Consider the following 8580-nt stretch of genomic DNA (forward strand, 5'->3'; position numbering starts at 1 on the left):
AATACACATCAGACAAAAGGAACAATATGCTGTAGGATCTCTCCTATCTCCATTTTTGAAGATTGGGATTATTATATTTTCATTCCTATACTTAGGATAGGTGCCTTCTAAAATACTTACTTTTTAAAAAATTGTCAGAATTGGAGATCACCAATCTCAAATGCCTTGACGATTTCTGGGGGATGAAAATCAAAGCCGGGGGACTTTCCATTACTCAATAAGGATATATCTGATCTGACCTGAGTGTCAGAGGTGACGTGATGAATGGCTAGTGATTTAACAGATAAAAGTTGCTTCACCAAACCATTATCAATTTCCAGACTAGCTGCAAGTAAGTTTGTAAACTTTTTTTTTTAAATGAAGCTTGTTTTTCTATGCTTTATGTAAATGAAGGTTCAAGGGAGAGCTCTATTCATATACATATATTTTCTAAATTTGCCAAGGAGTACCTTCAGAAAAAGATATGAGATTCTTTTATAGAACTTATGTATAGGTTGAAAATAAAATAAATATAAAAATGGATGAGAGAGATGCTGGAACATAAAACTATACAAGATAGTAAATTTGAATGTAACAGTATAACAGCACATCATTCAGTTTTTGAACATCACAAGCAGACTGTTCTCTAAAAGACAGCTGTTTTCTAATGGGCAATGAAAAGGAAAATGTGTTTTTAATTTATTGAAGAGGATAGGACCTTGGTTTTACATTTCCCCTGAAAAATGGGAAAAGTAGCTCGATGACCCTTAATATCATGCTGATATAACTATCCATTTTGGACTTGGAGAGAGATCTGCCACTTCTAGGTCTCTCATTCATGAGCTTGATCTTGCTGTCATTGAATTCAATGGCAAATCTTCCATTGACTTTAATGGTGCAGTATCAGGCCCTATATTCTAACCAAGTTTATTTTCAGAGGCGTGACAAGGCTGCAGCCCCAGGGAATGTGGCTGAAGTTTAGATAAGGATGCTCAGAATGAATACTGGTGTGCAGAGGGGGGAAAAGTGACTGAACAAGATTAGGAGCTGTTTTTATTAGTGCATTATCCACCCTGATCTTTTACACAATTCCCTTCATGTGTACTTAATTATAAATTTACATGCAATCAATGGGGGAAACATTAGATTTCATTTATTTAAATCAAATCTAGGAAAAGAGCAGTTCACTTCAACAATATTATTCATTACTCAGTACTAATCCTTAACAGAAATTTGTTCACATCATTAAATCACCATAAACAAGTTTAAAACAGACTCCCCAAAAGTATGTTAGCACACCACAAAGTGAATGCAGAAAGATTTATGAGTTCATGGGATGCCAGTTCATTTCTAAATCAAAAATAAAGACTTGCAGATTATTTTATTGTACTATACACGCAGCAATTCCCTGTGATCTGTAGTCATGAATTGTTAAATGGGGAACAACAAAGTACATTATATTTAATATTTGTTTGAGGTTAAGTATATGTACTAAAGAATGCTATACTAAAAATATCTCTGTATGTAAACTAAATTAATGCTGAATGTGTAAATGGAAAGCAGGCTGCTTTTTGTAAACGCCTGCAAGTAATGATGATGTGTATACTGTATTTGCTTTTTAAAAGTGAGTATCATCAGAGAGACTGTAAATCGCATAGATTCTGTTGGACTTCTGTTGATACAACTGTAGACTTCACAAACTATAAAAGGCCAATACTGTCTTTCCCTTCCAAACCACTGGAAAAAATCCAGCACATACCTGACCTTGGAACGTCAAAGAAATCTCAACATTTGTCTAAAGGAAAAAAACAAGATGACCTGGAATTCAACCATACTACTAGATAAAGTACCAAGTGACTCATAAGCCAAAACTGCAAAAACACAAACATCCCTATATAGATACATTTATCTTAGCCACTTCATCCTAGAAACATATTTGCTTTTTCCTAAAAGATTAGAAGGGGTCTACTTTCTTTTCTTATTTACTAAAAATAATTCTTGTTAATCCCACAAGCCATTGTGATTATTATTATATAAGGACAAAGGAAGTCTTGGCTAGTGATAGTTAGGAGCAAAGAAATGAGAGATCAGTTCATTGTTAAAATACATATGCTGACTAAATTTTTGTTCCAATCAACTTGAATGCAATCTATGCTTCTGTTTTTTAATCCATTAAGCAATAATCTGTAGCTAGGATATTAGAGCTGTGCAAAAGTGAAAACACAAACAAAATTCTTCTCTGTTATTTTGCCCGCTGTTTCAGATAAACTTGGGGCCTGTGAGATTTGGTAACAGTGTGAACTTTAGAACAAGCCACGTCCCTCCGGACTGACACACATGTGCTTCTTTTCATATCAACTTTGTGTCTCAGAGACTGTAGAGAGACCACGTCTCAACACGCTGAGTGAAACCTGGCCACTGTGCAGATTGGGTGCCGTGCTTGGATTTTTCCTACCACTTGGTATTAGCACAACAATGCTTATCACAGGGCACGTTTACACGTTCATCAATGCACAGTGGTTACTGCACATTTAATTTACTACTTGTATAATCAAGTACTAAAAAAATGTGCAGTAACCAGAGTTACACAGAGAATGCCTTTTTAGTGATGCTGCTGCACAGTTGCCTAATAATACTGCACAGTAGCATATTAGCTCTGTCCATGCTGTGATTCACTACTGCGCAGTGCTATTAGACTACTGCACAGTTAGCATCACATGTAGACATGCCCACAATACTTTAGTCACTCCCCCGTATCTGAGCCAGAACCATTTAACAGCTGGGGTGGGGTGCTAGGAACTATTTGTATAGTACCTTTCTAAAGAAATCATTACTTTCTTTCTGGAAAGGTTACTAAAAAATAAAGGTGGAAAAGTAAATGTGTTTTGCTTCGTATGTTACTTTTTAAAATCTGTTACACATGTATGAATTGCAATAAGGGATCTCTCATAAATCTAGTATACTTACTATTAAATGTGAAAGACACCAATTGTCCAACCCACTCTTCTCCCTATGAGACAGGCATAAGACATAATTAGAGCAGAAATGCCCCACAATTTCTGGAAGGGGAATCTCCCTCTCTGGTACAGTCCCTTTTATCATATAGGCAGCATAGATAGACTCACTTTCCATGCTGGGAAATAAAGAAGAAGTGGAAAAGAGGAGGCTAGAATACAGCATGGTATACTACAGATATTCTCAGTTTATGGATGTTCATAGGGGATTATTGTAATCTACCACAAAGGAGAGAAGTTCCTAGACTTTTCTAGCCTGTGCTGGGATCAGAGCAGCAAACCAAGGAGCTGTAGTATGGTCTCTGGCAGCTCACTGCTCAGTTCTGCTGAACAGAAGCTGAAAATAACAGTGAATCTACCCCACATATTATGCACATACAATAAAATGACTTTTTTTTAATGCTGGAAAAAAATTAAGTCTTAGCTTTGTCATCATGCATCAAATATTTCACAGGGTTCTGAGTTAATTATGAAGCCTTTAGTTATCTCTGCTGCATGCAATATTAAACTTCTGTAATTGCTCTTAAACAAACAATTGACCTTGAATTAGCTTTAAAGTATTGATAAATCCATATTAAAAGTAGGAGCATGCCCGTTATCAGCCATATTTCAGCCACTGGAGTTGTCTGCATTGCATCAAACTTTAGTTGGCATCTTTTTCCTAAAGCAGGTAATATTTAGGCAAGGTCTAGTGATGCCGATGTTTTCAACAGAACTCAAATATCTAACATGCCAGCACCAGAATCACCAAAACTTCTCAGTAAATGCAAACCATATTGTGAAATATTGATCTTCCCTACAGATTTATTCTTTGCAACCCACCTCATCTTGTAATAATCACTGAAATAAGTATTATATCTTAATTATAAGCAAAAATCCTCCGTTGATCATAATTCACCCATTTATTAGAAACAGCATAAGATAAGCAAAGCAAAAACAATTCCCCGTGGCTAGCTAAAAAATAATTGCCAAATAAGTTAATGTATACAGTCTATGTCCCTTTGGCATTTTGCTGCAATTTATAACATTAGTATCTGTAGGCACACCTAATATTTATCAGAGCCAGCTCCTAAGATAAGTTTGTGGGATATGTTGTATCTGGCTATAGCCAGTTTTTTCTTTTCCTTTTTTTTTTCAAATCAGATTAGTGCAACCTAATTTTGTATTCATGTTATGTATAGTTATTTGGGGTGAAAAGGGATAAACATGGGACAGAGAGAAAAGGCTCAGAGCTTCAGTCTACTCCAGAAGCATGTACAAATTACAGTACAGCCCTTTTTCCCCTGGGTCATCCCAGCACAATATGCACAAATATTGGCTCTGACTGACATTAATGAATGTGTAAATGTGCAATAAGTTTGGGGAATATAAATGCAGTCAGATCCTCCCATCCCAGAGAAATCTATGCGTCTGCGAATAAATGGGTATTTATCATTTCCTGAGCTCCCTTCTGGCAGAGCACCAGGAGAGAGTGTACATTGAAATTAGAATAGATTGGGAGGCAGGACTTTGTTCCAAATTGATGTGGATGACGATAGCAAGTCTGAAAGCAGCTCCACAGTTTTAAAGGTTCATTGTGCATTTTTAGAAAGGAGAAAAAAAAACACACATTCAGGAAAATAACAGGAAATAAATCTAAGTCTGGGAAATATTCTCATTTGATTTGATCCTGTTACAGAGTTGTTTTATTATAAGCAGCATAAGAGCAAGAACCCACTAACGTCATACACTGAAATGCATGAAGCGGAAATGAAGAAAATGCCCTTGCCACTCATCTATTTATTATTTAGAGATTTGTCCCTAGTAAATGTGCAGGCAGTTTAAAGACTGAGAGATTTATCCAGCCACGTCAAACTGTGTCATTTCCAGCAAATACCAAAAATATATGTATTACTGCTAATGAGAGTAATCCAGTTTTATAGTACGATTAATAGGTCTTTAGACGTGGTTTTTCTGTTGTGTTTTACTCCATTCTTGGAAGGACCGAGTGAACACAGAACAGTGGTTTGGCTATTTTTTTTTCCCCTTGCTTGTAAAATCAAATTGCTGCCTTACATATCCAGGGGTTTGGAGGTTTGTTTTTTGGTTGGGGAGGGGAAGCGTTTTTGCTGCCCAATGTAAAGTGTTTTGTGAAGTCAAAAACAATGACGATGTCACATATTTGCATTAATTAGCTCACTGGGAGCATGATACAGTCTCTCACACTGAATGCTTGCCAGGAAGATAGACAAGGCTCAGAGGTCACCAAGAGTTTGCGTATTCAGGGTGTAACACTGGGGGGAGGAGGGAAAAAAAGCTGATACAATGGAAAAAAAAGAACTTCTGAGATGACAGACTGTTCAATAATTATAGAAGGAATTAACCTTCTGGCATTTTTTATGACTCAGTATACAAGATCAAATAAAACTAGCTGGAATAATTCTTATCTGACTGGGTGCCAGAACTGTAAGAATAGTCATTGACCCCAGTTAATCAATGCTGTCTTTGCACTCCCTAAGAGAGAGCCCACACAGGCTTGTGCTTGTAAAAGACCCAAAGATATGACATGGCTGTCACAAACACTAACAACAGAGCTATGTCTCTCAGATGTGATTGTCAATAAAAGCCCAACATTTCAAATACAGAGCAATTTTTATCTGCTCCACTTATCCACTTTCTTTCACTACCTGGAGTCTAAACCTGTGTCAGCAATGAGCTGTTTTTTGTGATATGGACACATATTTTCTGAGACAAATGAACTCAGCTGAATTAGGGGTTGCTCTGGCCATCCTTTTGCAAGGCAAACTGTTCATCATTCAATAGGTAAGCAAGGGAAGCACCCTGGGGTGCGGATTTTTGTCAAAACTGAAGCTGCACAGGAGTGGGGCTAGGAAAGTTTATAGGCAGAAAGTGTACACTTGAGGGTGTGGGGAGGGAAAAAAGTAACTCTAGGGCTGGTTGTTTTCTTGCCTTTAGCACAGTGACTTCTTCAATGTTAAAAGAAGGTAGGTCTTTAGTATTCCATGTCTGCATGCTTTGCCTGCTCCCCACGCCTCCACCAACATAGCTTCTAAAGAAGCTTTTGCTGTGTGTCCCCTTATGGGTCTTCAGTAGTAGATTCAATACCAGGTGGTAATACATCTCTGAACTGTATTATCTCCTGACCAGATTTCCACACAAAATCCACCTGGCCCATGTAAGGTGGTGCCTCAGAGTACAAACTTCCTTCTTTTCTGCTGCCTTCCTGATCCTGAGCCAGCTCACAAATCTCCATTGAGCTTTCCCTCTGCTGAGCCCAAACATAAGGGCATGCCTGGAGCTTCATAGAGCCTGCATGGGCACCATGCCCTTTCATGTGGGCAGCTGGTGTTCGGCATGAAGAATTTACCTTGACATTGTAGCCACATCTACAGGAGCAGTGGAGCGGGCAGTTTTATTTTAGTACTTACATAAGCAAATACTAAATACGCGTGTGTGAAATGGACTGTATTCAATTCGGATTCAGCCTGAATCTGGGACAGTGATTCGATTAGTTGATTCAGATCACTGTCCCCAATTCGATTTGCCTGAATCTGAATCTGAAGATTCGATGCTATTTGGCAAGTGAGCAATTTGGCCATAGACACAGCTTTAAATGTTTTTTCTACATACCTTGAGGCACCAGGCATGGCTCGTGAATGCTGAGATGCTGGGGTGGATGGAACAATCCCACAGGAGCACAGGAGGCCCCCCTGCGTGCTCCCTGGCAGACCCGGAAGTGGAAGTATTTCTGGTGCACTTCTGGGTCCATGGGGAGCGCACTGGGCCCCTCCCATGCCCTTCCTTGGCGATCAGCTGTGGGGGGACCCTGGGTCCCCCCCAGACCCAAGAGGCACCAGTGGCTAAGCCCCCCAGCGCACTCCCCAGTGGACCCAGAAGTGGACTGGAAGTGCTTCTGGTCCACTTCCAGGTCTGCTGCCGAGCGCTCTGGGGAGCAACCCGCATTCCTGTGGGATGCTCCATCCACCCCAGCATCGCAGTGATCACAAGCCACCTGATACCTTGAGGTATGTAGAAAAAACATTTAAAGCTATGTCTATGTCTGAATCACTGAATCTTTCCAAATTGATTTGTAGGGTTCCAATTCAATTCAGAGAGATTAAAGGGTCTCCTGATTCAATTCAGATTTGGAGATTCAGCCACTGAATTGGGTCAAATCTCTGCCAAATTGAATCAGGGACCAAAGCTTTGCACAGCCCTAGTACTAAATGACTGCTCAGTAACTGGTGTTACTGCTCAGTACTGTCCCCACATGGTTTTTCTCCAACACTACTGTGCAGTGGCAACGAGCTACTGAGTGGTAGCTCATTGCTACTGCCCAGTAATGTCTCATGTAGACGCACCCTATATGTAACACAGAGGAGCGTACCGCTGATTCCAGTGGAGCTGAAGAAGGTAGAATCTAACTGCCTGGTATCCAATGCAATGTAAAGCTTTGTAGTGCTGGAGTCAGTATATTTTAAAATAGAGATTTCCAGGTAGTGAACTAACTGTACATTGCTTAGTGCCAAACAGATTATTATAACACCCATTTCTCACAGATACACAGTTTGCTGCATACTGCAAATGGAGTTCCTTTTATGCTGCTATTCTGTGACCTCAGGCCAAACTGGCTTATTGTGTAATACAATACAAAGAGAACTGGAGAGGAAAAAAGGCTTTAAATAGTAAAATCTTCCCTCACGAACTGGCAAGCTGTCTTTTCAGCCAACTAGCTGACCTGTATACATAGACATTACAGTAACTCATCACATCTCTATAAAAGCAGTTCCTTAGGTAAGACTAAATTAAGTATGCCCATTATTCACTGCACCCAGAAGAGGCTGGATGTATATAAAATCAAATTCTCAATTGTGGTAGAAAAAGGATGAAAAATGAAAAAGCCTATGTTTCTTTCCCCTATTTGGTAACAAGACAACAAGGTTAACTAACTTGAATTTTGTCAGGAGGCATTATCTTCTTCTGTGTTTTATCAGTTACATTGGTCTTCCAGTGGGAAAATTAATGATTTTCTTCATACTTTGGGAAAAGGACAATTTATTTCCTGTATTTTTCCTTTCCTGTGAGGTTGTATTTAAACATGTAGGAAGTATCAATGTAGTAAACATCCATTTTCAACTTTGTAAGGGCCTTGGCCTGTAGGACATTTCCACTGACAATGAGGTCTTTAATACCTTCTGCCTAATTCTTTTTCTTTTTAAAAAAAGTAAATGGTATTGCTTGTGGCTCCAAAATGAAATGTGTGCTATGTCTGTGTAGGTATAGGAACTTAGGAATGCAGGAAAGTAGGTCTGGAAGCGACCGCACAAGGTCATCTAGTCCAGCCCCCTCCTCAAGGCAGAATCATCCCTGACTAAAACATCCCAACCAAGTGTCTGTCCAACCTGTTCTTAAAAACTTCCTAGAATTAATATTCCACAATTTCTCTAGGTCACCTGTTCCATCATATTCAGAAAGTTTCTCCTAATCTCCAATTCTACCCAACTGGCTGTCATTCATAAATTTGCTAAGCATGCACTCAATCCCATTGTCCAAATCATTACCAGACAGGACAGGCCTTTGGGGAACT

The sequence above is a fragment of the Alligator sinensis genome, unplaced genomic scaffold (assembly GCF_000455745.1).
Source record: "Alligator sinensis unplaced genomic scaffold, ASM45574v1 scaffold141_2, whole genome shotgun sequence".
Lineage (NCBI taxonomy): Eukaryota > Metazoa > Chordata > Crocodylia > Alligatoridae > Alligator > Alligator sinensis.